The following is a 13707-nucleotide window of genomic DNA, read 5'->3' on the forward strand; positions in this document are numbered from 1 at the left end:
TAGTCTTCACCAGCGCTGATTTCATTTGACAGAACTGCCAAGAGTTCCTGATGCTGTGTCTTTCCTGAAGCTGGAAATGTCACTGTGGTGAAACCTGAGCTTGGGGCCCCATCACTCCTGTACCCTGCTTTCCTTGGTTGAGATGTTACAGTGCCTTGCCATCTATGAGACTGGAGCTGCTGCTCTGTGTTCTGGCCCCAGGTTCTAAGTCAGTGCTTTTTTTTGCCATAACTAGGGCCACTCTGCTGTTTCCTTGGCCATCACTCTGTATTCCTGAGGGTTCCTGGGTAGTGCTAGTGGTAAAGAACCCATCTGTCAATGCAGATTATATATAAGAAACTCAGGTTCTATCCCTGAGTCTGGAAGATGCCCTGGGGAAGTCCACGACAACCCACTCCAGTATTCTTGCCTGGAGAGCCCCATGGACAGAAGAGCCTGGTAGGCTACAGTCCATGGGGTCACACATAGTTGTACATGACAGAAACAACTTAGTACAGCACTCTGTATTCTTAATCATGACTTTGACTGGACATACCTAGGCTGAGCTGCTGCTGGTCGACATAGCCTCTCTGTATCCTAAGCCACAGCTTTAATCTATCATGCTGTACCACTGCAGCAACAGCTCCCCATCTAATATTAATATATTAACTACATTGTAATGTGCTTAACAATATAACTATATGCTTGATTTGCATGCTTGCATTTTATATTTGTTAAGGGAAGAAAGGAGAAGAAATGTGTGTTTGCTGTTGTTCAGTCACTCAGTCATATCCGACTCTTTGTGACCAGATGGACTGTGTCATGCCAGGCTTCCCTGTCCTTCACTATCTCTGAGAGTTTGCTCATATTCATGTCCATTGAGCCAGTGATGCCATCTCTTCCTCTGTCGTCCCCTTCTCCTTCTGCCTTCAATCTTTCCCAGCATCAGGGTCTTTTCCGATGATTCAGCTCTTCAGTCAGGTAGCCAAAGTACTGGAGGTTCAGCTTTAGCATCAGTCCTTCCAATGACTATTCAGGATTGATTTCCTTCAGGATTGACCGGTTTGATCTCCATGCAGTCCAAGGGACTCTCAAGAGTCTTCTCCAGAACCACAGTGTGTTTGTATTGTCTTGTATAATTCTTTAGTTATCTTCACCAGTGCTCTTTGGTTGATTATGGTGATTAGAATTGTAGTCTGGGTTTATTTTCTTGAAAACCTGAAAACCTCTGAAAACCTCTCTTTGGCTTTTCCTGTATGTCAGAATTCATAGCAAAGAATTCTTTCTGGGGTGGGGTATAGAGAAATGTATGTATTTTGCCCTCAGTTTTGAAAGATAGCTTTGTTTGACAGAATTTTTGGCTGACAGTTTTGACTTTGAGCACTTTGAACATGACATCCCATTGCCATAGAGCATCCATTGTTTCTGATGAAAAATAAGTAGTATCTTTTTGGAGTTTGCTTTTATGGATGAATAATTTTTCTCAATGCTTCAAGATTTTCTGTCCTTAGCTTTCAACATTTCACTAATGTCTTTATATGGCTCTCCTGTGTTTATCCTACTTGAAATTGGTTGAGCAAATGCAGTGTGTAGATTAATAGTTTTCATCATAATTGGGATGTTTTCAGGCATTATTTTTTGAAGATTTTACTTTACATTTTTCTTCTGGCACTCCCCTTTTTGAGTGTTATTGTTGTTGTATTAGTCACTGAGTCATGTCAGGCTCCTCTGTCCATGGGATGTTCCAGGCAAGAATACTGGAGTTGGTTGCCATTTCCTTCTCCAGGGGGCCTTCCAGAGACTGAACCTATGGCTTCTTTTGTATGTCCTGCATTACAGGCAGATTTTTTCCTACCGAGTCACAGGGTCAACCCCTTGTGTATGTATTGTGCTTAATTATGTTCCACAATTATCTACCCCTCTGTTTATTTTTCTTTACTCTTTTTTTCTCTCTGTTCTTTGGATTATATTGTTGATCTATCTTAAGTTTTCTGGCTTTTTCATCAGTTCTTCAAATCTACTTGTTAAATACCTCCCACCTTAGTGAATTTTTTGTTTCAGATATTTCAATTTTCTACTTCAAAATTTTCATTTGTTACTTCATAAAATATGGTTTCTATCTATTATTTATAGACTCTATTAGGTGGGACATTTTTATTATATGTTTCTTCTTTAAGCATAGTTTCCTGAGGGTAGGTTGTATACTTTCAAGAATGTATCCATTTCTTCTAAATTCTCCACATTGTAGGAATAATACTATTTCCAATAGTTTCTTATGATCATTTATATTTTTTATTTTAGCTTCTTATTTTATATATTTCAGTGTTTTGTCTTTTTTGGTGGTTTCCTTTGGGTCATTGAGCCCATTGAGATTAGCTAATTTTGAAGTTTTTCCTGTTAAAGCCAACCATTAGTACCTCTAACAGGCAGTTTCTTTTGCCTGTTTTTTTCTCCATATAGGTCACATATTCATACTTTTTTATATATATGTTGTGAAGTTATTGTTAAACTTTGCGTTTAGACAATAGAGTGTAGCTACTCTGGATACTGGCCCTTTCCAGCTCCATGTATTGTTACTGGTATTTGTTTAGTGACTACATGGACTATTTTAGTGAAGTCTTTTTCCCCTACTGTGTTAAGGCTCTGACATGGTTTCTTGGAGGGTGCAGCCTCGGGGATATTCACATTACTGGGCAGCAGTGATTTTAGTAGGGTGCTCATTTTAACTGCCTCTTTTCTTACTTTTAGCTTTCACTGATTGCTGGGTGATGAGTAATATTTTCTGATAATATATTGGGAGCATAAATTGCCTCAGAATCTGATCCCAGAAAGTTTAGGCTCTTTTGTGGGCATACTCTTTGAAATCAGCATCTCAGGTGGATTTTTACCTCAGGAAGGCTCTTCAATAGCTGTATCCTTGATAAACTTGTTTGTCAATGGTTTGACCTGTATCTATTATGAGACAACCAGATTTCTTTTAATTGCTTACCAAATTATCTTTCATAGTTTGTTGGCGTTCTTAGATTTGAACTTCCCACAGAAATTTTGAAATAAAGTGAGTTTCTTATGGAATAGCTTAGAGCTCTGTGTTTATGTCCTGAGTCTCCATCTGGTCAAATTCTCTGAACCTTGGCTTCCAGAGCTGGGGAATAATAGTGGCATGCTTCTTTCCGAGTGGCATCCCCACTTTAGCAGTCAGACCATGGCCTCTCTTTTTAGTTTGCCTGTTTCCTCATGGAAACTCCATCCTTTGAATGACCTGGGGAAATGAGTATTTGGAATTTGGTATTCTCAATATGTTGTGCATTAATGGAGCTTCTTCCTATCACTGGGGCTCAGGGAATAAGGGAGATCCCTCTCAGCAACATTTGTCTGAACTTTGCCTCTGTAACACATAACTGTGTGTGTGAGAGAGATATAGAAAGTCAAGCAGCTTGACCCTTCCAAGAAGATACCACGGCACTCAAAAGGGAGCTGTGGGGAGTGAGAACTCCGTGCTCTTTCTGAATCTACCTGGAATAGAGTCTCTCACTCTGAGTAGAGAGGGTGAGAGAGGGAGTAAGTTGAGGTTCAAATGCCACAGGCTATCACTCATTTTGCTGTTAGTGTATTTCTGGAACAAATGTATCTTTATTTGCTGTATGTCTTTAGGATAATTTCTTTAAAAGACACTTTAAATAGTTGTCTTAAAAATATTTTTCACTTGTGATGCTTGTTTCATGTGGGAGCTAGTCTGTGGAACATGCCATACTGCCATTCAGAAATTGGGAGGTTCAAAGTGTTCTTGAAAAGTTTCTCTATATTCTAACGCTTTGACACATTCTGTGTTCTTGTATACATTCAATAAAAGAACAATCAAGGAATTAATAGTAAATTTTAATTCATCAGATAATTTTAATTTAGGAACCAAGAAAATACGTGAAAAGTACAGAAAGAAGCCTGGTTAAAGTTTTAGTCTTGCATTTCTTTTGTTTGTTTTCTGGTATTACTTAAATGCTGCACAGTGATGAAAGCACAAGGCTTACTTGCTAGGGCCTGGGAGTGGGTGAACGGGAAATAACTATCTAAAGGCTATAGAGTTTAAATACTCTGGATCCAGATACAGGTGACAGTTGCACATCATTGTACATTCATTAACTTAACACAGAATTATACAGTTTATTACAGTTAAAAACGTGAATTTCCTGTAACATGAATTTTAACTCAATGGAAAAACACAAATGGCTACCAAGAGTTAGGTCAGAGGCCATGGTTTTGCAGCCCTTAATTTGTACATATATATATTTGCTTGCTTATTTATGTTAGTTGATTTATAATTTTTTGTTAGTTTCACATGTTCAGTAAAACGATTCAGTATTTTTATAGATTATATTTCATTATAGTTTATTATTAGATATTTGGTACAATTCCCCTTGTAAGTGAGTGAAAGTCGCTCAGTCGTGTCTGACTCTTTGTGACCCCGTGGACTACACGGTCCATGGAATTCTTCAGGCTTGAATACTGGAGTGGGGAGCCGTTCTCTTCTTCAGGGGATCTTCCCAACCCAGGGATTAAACCAGGGTCTCCTGCATTGCAGGTGGATTTTTTTACCAGCTGAGCTATCAGGGAAGCCCATAATTCTCCTTGCTATTCGGTAGATACTTGTTTCTTTTATGTAGTTTGTTTTGGTTATACTGTATTCTTAATTTGTCCTTCCCCCTTTCCCAGGTAACCATAAATTTATTATCTATGTCTGTAAGTCTGTTTCTACTTTGTATATAGATTCAATTTGTGTTAATTTTTAGATTCAATGTATAATTTATATCTTACAGTATGTGTCTCTCTCTGACTGATTTATATCACTTAGCACAATATTCTCTAGGCCCATCCATATTGCCACAAATAACATTATTTCATTCTTGCTTATGACTAATATTTCACTGTACACATATCCCACATCTTTCTAAGACAGTCATCTGTTGCTGGGCACTTAAGTGACTTCTGTGTTTTGGCTATTGTACTGCTATGAATATCAGGGTGGATGTATCATTTTGAATTACAGTTTTCTATTTTTTTGGATATATACCTAGGCATGGAATTTCTAGATATTGTGGTAATTCTATTATTACTTTTTAAGGAACCTCTATACTGTTTACCATAATGGTTACTTCAATTTATATTTCCAGCAATAGTATATGAAAGTTCCCTTTCTCCACATCTTCTTCAGCATTTATTATTTATAGACTTTTTGATGTTAGTCGTTCTAAGCAGTGTGAAGTGACACCTCATTGTGGTTTTGATTTCCATTTCTCTGATAATTCAATGTTGAACATCTTGTCATGTGTTGGTTAGACATCCGTATGTCCTCTTTGGAAAAGAAGATCTTTTCTTTGGGTGTTCTGCCCATTTTTTGATTAGGTTCTTTGCTTTTTGATATTGAGTTGTATGAGCTGTTTGTATATTTGGGATGTTAACCCCTTGTATTTTCTTTTTTTCTGCTAAATTTGGTCTTTCTTTGTTCTTTTTTTTTCTTTTCTCTAATTGTTTTGTAAGGTAGGTTACATTTGAAATCTTTCTTGTTTCTTGAGGAAGGCTTGCATCATTATGACCTTCCTTCTTAAAATTGTTTTTGCTACATCCCATAGATTTTGTAGAACTGTGTTTTCATTTTCAATTGCTTGTGGTGTTTTCTTTTTTTTAAATTATTATTGTTGACTAACCAGTAGATTAAAATGTGCTAAATTGTAAGAATTCACAAGTATTCATGACATAAAATATATTTTTCAAAGGTCATATTTCTTTTCAGTGTTCCATATTCAAACTGACTAAAAGTTTTTTTAATATAAATTTATTTACTTTAATTGGAGGTTAATTACTTTACAATATTGTCTTGGTTTTGCCATACAAAACAATTTTTGTTTTCTCATTTATTCTTTGATTTCACTGTTGACCCATTGTTTTCTTTATAAGCATGTTGAATAGTGTTAATGTGTTAATTCTTTCCATCTTTTTCTTTTTTGTAGGGGATTTCTAGTTTCATACCATTGTGATTTAAAAGATGCTTCATATATTTCTAGTTTTTGCATGTCTGAGAAATTCTTTTCTTTCCTTCTTTTCCAAATGATAATCTTGCTGGTCAGAGTATCCTAGGTTTCAGGGTTTTCCCATTCAGGACTTTGTCTATAGTAGCACTCTCTGTATGGCTTGCAAAATTTGTTCCAAGAAATCAGCTGATAGACTTATGAGGGTTCTTTTGAAAATATATTTTTTTTCTTGCTTCCTTAAATTCTGTCTTTATCGTTAACTTTTGCATATTAATTATATGTTTTTTTGTGTCTATTTGGGTTTATTTTGTTTTTTACCCTTTGTGTTTCCTGTGCCTGGAAATCTGTTTCCTTTTCTAGGTTTGGAAAGTTTCCATCCATAATTTTTCAAATACATTTTTGATCCATTTCTCTATCTATTCTTCTTCTACAACCTTTATAATGCATAAATTGGCATGTTTTATATCATCCCCTGGGTCTCCTATTTGCCTTCATTTTTCAAAAATTTCTTTTTCTGTTTGCTGTTCTGATTAAGTCATTTCCATTATTCTGTCTTCCAGATCACTTATTCATTTTTCTGTGTCATTTAGTCAACTATTCATTGCTTCTGGATTGTTCTTTGTCTCAGAAATCGTTCCTTTTTGATCAGTTGAACTTTAAAATGTTTAATTCCTTGTTACAGTGATCTGTGTTTATGTCTATAATTTTTCTTAATTCAGTTAGTATATTTATTACCGCCTTTTTGAACTCAGTGTCTGATAGACAGGTGTCTGTGTTTCTTTCTTTATTCTTTCAGGGGATGTCTCTTGCTCTTCTATTAGGGAATATTTTCTCTAGCTTTCTATTTCACTGAACTTTTTTGTCTCCATGAATTTAGGAGAAATAGTCTTATCATGGTCATGAAATGGCATTTTTATGTGGGAGTGTCCTGGTATAGACTGCCTGTTTCCAGTGTGTTTTTGTTGTGAGCAGTGGTTTAGAAATGAATGTCAGTCACAAGTTTTATCAGTGTGCACTGGGCATTATCACCTTGATAGGGGATGCTGTTGTGGTCAGAGTGTCTAAAGACTGTGCAGGTTGGGAGGCAGGACTTCCTCTCTGCTACATGGCTTTCTGAACTGAACTGAACAGGGCTTTCACTGCCCTGTCAGAGGTAGGGTCTGATCTTTGCTTTTTTGGAGTAGAAGCCCTGGGGTCAGACTCAGTTCAGTCACTCAGTCATGTCCAACTCTTTCTGACCACATGGACTACAGCACCCCACGCCTCCCTGTCCATCACCAACTCCCAGAGCTTGTTCAAACTTATGTCCATCAAGTGGGTAATGCCATCCAACCATCTCATTCTCTATTATCCCCTTCTCCTCTTGCCTTCAATCTTTCCCAGCATCAGTAAATAGTGAGAGTGGGTCTGGTAAGAATTTTACAACCTTGAGACATTCTTTTGATTTACTGTATTTTTTTTTTAAATGATGCAGCAAAGATTGTAATTGGAAGAGTAATAATATCATTTACAGAAATTAGAAAGACTTGAAAAGAAGCAGATTGACCATTCTTCTAGTTGGCCACGACTTTTTTTTTTTTAACTTTGAAGATATTTACTGTAATAACCAGTTGAAAAAGTATATAGCTCCCTTGCTAAGATTAGCAAGGGGGGTGCTCTCTGTCCCCCTTCTGATATCAATGTCAGAAGCTTTCTCTGTCCTTTTTCACTTTAATAAAACTCTGCTACACAAAAGCTCTTGAGTGATCAAGCTTGGTCCCTGATCCCAAAGCTAAACCTTCTTCGGATATCATGAATCCTACATCATTCACCATAAGCTATCATTGTGTTCCTTGCCCTAAGGGTGGGGAGTGCTGAAGCAATGAGGTCCGTGTGCTCACAGATGTCCTATATACAACCTGTGTAGGCATCTGTGGCTCTGCTTACATGCAACTTGAGTTCAATTCGTGTTACTTCCTTTATTGTGGTTGTCCCAGACGTAATGCAAGGCTATGATATGAAGTAGGTGGGGCCACAGTCTTTGGTAGATGGACCATGGTATGCTGGTAGTGGTGACTCTTGAAACACTGCCTAATAAGTGCCAGTATTGACATGACTTCCCACCTGGACCATACCCAAAACCCCCAGATTTCTCTGTATAGTCAGTCTGAGTCTTTTCCCAGCTGATATGTGAAATGAACAGGCCTGGGATGTTTGTGCTGCTTGGATTCAGGAGAATGGCAAAGTGACAGCTGCTGGTGTGGAGCTTCTCCTTACTGTCTGTTAATAAGCCAGCCACTTCTGCACTTTTTGAGAGCAGCACCTAGGCATTTGCAACCCTGATGTTTGTTTCAGTGGTTTCCCAGCAGCCATATTGGACCCCAGGATGGGCTGTCTGATCAGCAGTTCTGCTTGATAGCTCTCCAGGATGAGGGTCCACCTGTGAGGGAGTTCTCTTTTTATTCAGATCTCTCTCAGGGGCTGAGGTTCCAGTTCTATGCCTTTTTTTCTGTCCTACTCGATTACAAGGCTTCCTGGGTAACTCAGCTGGTAAAGAATCTGTCTGGAATGCAGGAGACCCCTGTTTGATTCCTGGGTCAGGAAGTTCCCCTGGAATAGGGATCAGCTACCCACTCCAGTATTTTGGGACTTCCCTGGTGACTGAGATGATAAAGAATCCACCTGCAGTGCAGGAGACCTGGATTCAATCCCTGAGTTCGGAACATCTCCTGGAGGAGGGGATGGCAACCCACTCCAGTATTGTTGCTTGGAGAATTCGCATCGACAGAGGAGCATGGCGGGCCTACAATCCATGGGGTCACAAACAGTAAGACATGACCAAATGACTAAGCACTTGATCACAAGGAAATGTTTCCTGCAGCTATATTTTTATAGGAGTTTTGCCAGTTTCCAGTTAGTTTTCTCTGAATTGTTACACATGAAGATGTATTTTTGATGTGTTTGCAGGGAGAAGGGGTTTGAGATCCTTATACACCATCATCTTGTCAGATTCCAAACCATAAGTTTAATTCCTACATATTTCTCAGGAAATTATCATTTTGTTTTTGTTGTTGTTCAGTCACTAAGTCATGTCTGACTCTTTGCAACCTCATGGACTGCAGCATGCCAGGCTTCCCTGTCCTTTACTATTTCTCAGAGTTTACTCAAATTCATGTCCACTAAGTTGGTGATGCTATCCAACCATCTCATCTTCTACCCCTCCCCCCCTTTTCCTTTTGCCTTCAATCTTTCCCAGCATCAGGGTTTTTTCCAGTGAGTCAGCTCTTTGCATCAGGTGGCCAAAGTATTGAAGCTTTAGCTCAGCATCAATCATTCCAATGAATATTCAAGGTTGATTTCCTTTAGGATTGACTGATTTGATCTTATTGTTATTTACATGTTACATTAAAATATATTAGGTCAATGTGAAGACTAAAGTCATTGTGGAAATTTTCTATGTATTTAAATGAGAATGTGCTTAATTGTTCAGTCGTGTCCAACTCTTTGCAACCCAATGGACTGTAGCCCACCAGGCTCCTCTGTCCGTGGGGATTCTCCAGGCAAGAATACTGGAGTGGGTTGCCATGCCTTCCTCCAGGGGATGTTCCCAACCCAAGGATAGATTCTAGGTCTCCTGCATTGCAGACGGATTCTTTTCCATCTGAGCCACCAGGGAATAGTCAATGCAAATTACATTTTACTATATACAGCAACTATTCAGTTGTATATATTTTTTGTATATATTTGTATGCTGTATAAAATTTACAATATTAATATATTTAGACTTTTAACAACCTATGAAGTAGGTTATACTGTTACTTTATCTGCATTCCATTGATGAGGCAGAAGAGGCATAGGGAGGTTGAGCATCTGGTCCAAATCCATGTAACTCTGTGGTTGTTTCATGGTGACTTATGGATATACTCTGTTTAAACTGCAGTCTCTTAAACAGTATGGTATGGTGGCTCCCCTTTCTGTGTTATAGTTACCTTAAAAATGAAATATTAAGTTTCCCATTAAGATATGTCATAATTGTAATATTATTCAGTTCAGTTCAGTTCAGTTGCTCAGTCGTGTCTGACTCTTTGTGACCCCATGAATCGCAGCACACCAGGCCTCCCTGTCCATCACCAACTCTTGGAGTTCACTCAGACTCACATCCATTGAGTCAGTGATGCCGTCCAGCCATCTCATCCTCTGGCGTCCCCTTTTCCTCCTGCCCCCAATCCCTCCCAGCATCAAAGTCTTTTCCAATGAGTCAACTCTTCGCATGAGGCCTTCATCAAGAGGCTTTTTAGTTCCTCTTCACTTTCTACCATAAGGGTGGTGTCATTTGCATATCTGAGGTTATTGATTATTACAGAAGTATAATTATTGTTCAGTTATATATTAGTGCACAAAAACTGCCCTTAAATGAAAGGACTTAGAACTCATAGTTCTGGGTGTTGCTGGGATCAGCTAAGTGGTTCTTATAGGAAGTTTCTCAGGCAGTTACTGTTTTGTGGTGGCTGGGGTTGTAATCATCTGAACATACCTGGTGATTGGTTTATGAAGACTCAAACTGCTGGGGGGCTGGAACTAGGAGGAATTGTTCAGTTCAGTTCAGTTCACTAGGCTTCCCTGTCCATCACCAACTCCCAGAGTCCACCCAAACCCATGTACATTGTGTCGGTGATGCCATCCAACCATCTCATTTCTCTGTCGTCCCCTTCTCCTTCCGCCCTCAATCTTTCCCAGCATTAGGGTCTTTTCAAATAAGTCAGCTCTCTGCATGAGGTGGCCAAAGTATTGGAGTTTCAGCTTCAACATCAGTCCCTCCAATGAACACCCAGGACTCATCTCCTTTAGGATGGACTGGTTGGATTTCCTTGCAGTCTAAGAGATTTTCAAGGGTCTTCTCCAACCACAGTTCAAAAGCATCAATTCTTTGGCGCTCAGCTTTCTTTATAGTCCAACTCTCACATCCATACATGACTACTGGAAAAACCATAGCCTTGACTAGACAGACCTTTGTTGGCAAAGTAATGTCTCTGCTTTTCAATATGCTGTCTAGGTTGGTCATAACTTTCCTTTCAAGGAGCAAGCATCTTTTAATTTCATGGATGCAATCACCATCTACAGTGATTTTGGAGCCCAGAAAAATAAAGTCAGCCACTGTTTCCACTGTTTTCCCATCTATTTGTGATGAAGTGATGGGACCAGATGCCATGATCTTAGTTTTCTGAATGTTGAGCTTTTATGCATATCTATTTTGTTGTTTAGTCACTCAGTCATATCTGACTCTTTGTGACCCCATGGACTTCAGCATGCCAGGCCTCCCTATCCCTCACTGTCTCCCAAAGTTTGTCCAAGTTCATGTCCATTGCATTGGTGATACCATCCAGCCTTCTCATCCTCTGATGCTGTCTTCTCTTTCTGCCCTCAATCTTTACTAGCATCAGGGACTTTTCCAATAAGTCACATTAGATGACCAAAATTCTGGAGCTTCAACTTCAGCATCAGTCCTTCAAATGAGTATTCAGTGTTGGTTTCTCTTAAGATTAACTGATTTGATGTCCTTGCTGTCCAAGGTGCCCTCAGGAGTCCTCTCCAGCACCACAATTCAAAGTACTGCCTTCTTGATGGTCCAGCTCTCACAACCATATGTGACCACTGGGAAAACCATATGTCTACAAATGGTCTTTAATCACAGAGACTTTCCATATAGTACAGGGCTCCATAGTGAGTAGAGAGATAGAGAGATGATGGAGTGATACACACACAGAAGAAATACAGATACAGAATGTGTTGAATTTTCTAACTGAGCCTTGAAGGTGAAGCCAAAACATTTTTGAGATGGCAGCAAGACTTACTAAACTTCAAAAGAGGAAATTACTTGGTGGGCTGCTGCTGCTGCTAAGTTGTTTCAGTCGTGTCCAACTCTGTGCAACCCCATAGACAGCAGCCCACCAGGCTCCACCCTCTCTGGAATTCTCCAGGTAAGAACACTGGAGTAGGTTGCCATTTCCTTCTCCAATGTATGAAAGCAAAAAGTGAAAGTGAAGTCACTCAGTCATGTCTGACTCTTCAAGACCGCATGGACTGCAGCCTACCAGGCTCCTCCATCCACGGGATTTTCCAGGCAAGAGTACTGGAGTGGGGTGCCATTGCCTTCTCTGACTTGGTGGGAAAGCTGTCAAAATACTTGTCATGTCTCAAAAGGACTACAGATATTTGAAATAAGCCAATAGAGGTCCTCAAGCTCTTGTAAAATTCATTAACTATTGATATTAAAACCACAGTAAAGTCATTAAAATTTTGTGATTTAATTTTTGAAGCTATTTAAATATTGAAGCTATTGTAAATATATGTTGTAATATATTTACTTATAATATTTGAAACATAAAGTAAATATCCTAAAAAAGTCTATCATTTGATATATTGGGTAGTATGTCAGGTTTTTCCAGTCAAATGTTCTGAATGAAACTAATACATTGATTACATCGTATGAACATCTTAGAATTTAATATATGGAATCAATTAATTTTTTTCACTAATTATTTTTTAAACCACAAAATTAATAAATGAAAAAATTATTGTTAAAGGTCAAATAATAAAGAAATATATAGAATAAAAATTTTAATTCTCACCATTGGAAATTAGGTGTATTCTTTAAGATCATTTCTTCTGTGGCATACAAATTTACATATATTTCATTTTATTTTGGAAGAAGAGAGTCATGCTTATTTTTTATAATTTCTGAAACTTGATTTTTATTTAGCAATGTGACATGGCAGTATTTGCCAACATTGCCCATAATCTATTTTCTCTCCTACTATCCCATACTTATGTTGTAGGTGAGTGTGTTCCTTAGCTGAGAGCCATATAAGTGCTACTGGGAATGTTTAGATTATAGTTATGAACATGTGCAAGTCTTTCTGCATGGCAGATTTCTAATGTAGGTGGCAATATCAGCATTGTGTTTAAATTTTCTTAAAAAGGTATTTCCACATTATACTTCCAGAAAAATAGTCCTCCCATACAATTTGTTTTACAAATCATCTATAGCAAAGTAGTTCATTGACTTAAGTTCCACTTCATAAAGAATCAGTGACCATTGACACCTTTTATATGTCACTGGCCAGTTAACTTCTGTGAATTTCCTGTTCATATACTTCATATATTCATATTCATATTGGGCTGGTTGACTTTTCTTTGGAGATTTGTAGTAGTTCTCATTGTACAGTGGACTACCAGTCCTTTTTCTGTTACATGTGTTGCAGGATGGATTTGAGAAAAATTATTTAAACCTATATGTGTGATTGAACAATACTATCTACTATGGCACCATATTAGTTCTGTTTTTCTTTAAAAATGTGTCAATTATTTAGGCAGCTTTCATGGAAAATTCAGTGGTAAATTTTTCTTATAATTCTCCCAGTGTCAGTGTTTTATTTTATTTTTGAAATAAATTATGCCTCAGGTTGATAAATGTTTGCCATATGACATGGACAGTGATCCTCTTGACCAATAAGACAAGTATGCTTTCCTCAGCTGGACCACTTTCATTGTACACTGCTTTCCTGATGTTCAGTTTTCAGGAATGTCTTAAGATTGCTTTCATTTGATTTATCAATTTCCATGAAATTTATGTAATTTTTGTATCCTGCTCATTGTTATTATGTCAGTCATAATGTGCCTAGGTTTATATACATATATATTCGTGTGCATTTTGAGAAAATGAAAA

Source organism: Bos taurus, chromosome 6, assembly GCF_002263795.3.
Source record: "Bos taurus isolate L1 Dominette 01449 registration number 42190680 breed Hereford chromosome 6, ARS-UCD2.0, whole genome shotgun sequence".
Taxonomy (NCBI): Eukaryota; Metazoa; Chordata; class Mammalia; order Artiodactyla; family Bovidae; genus Bos; species Bos taurus.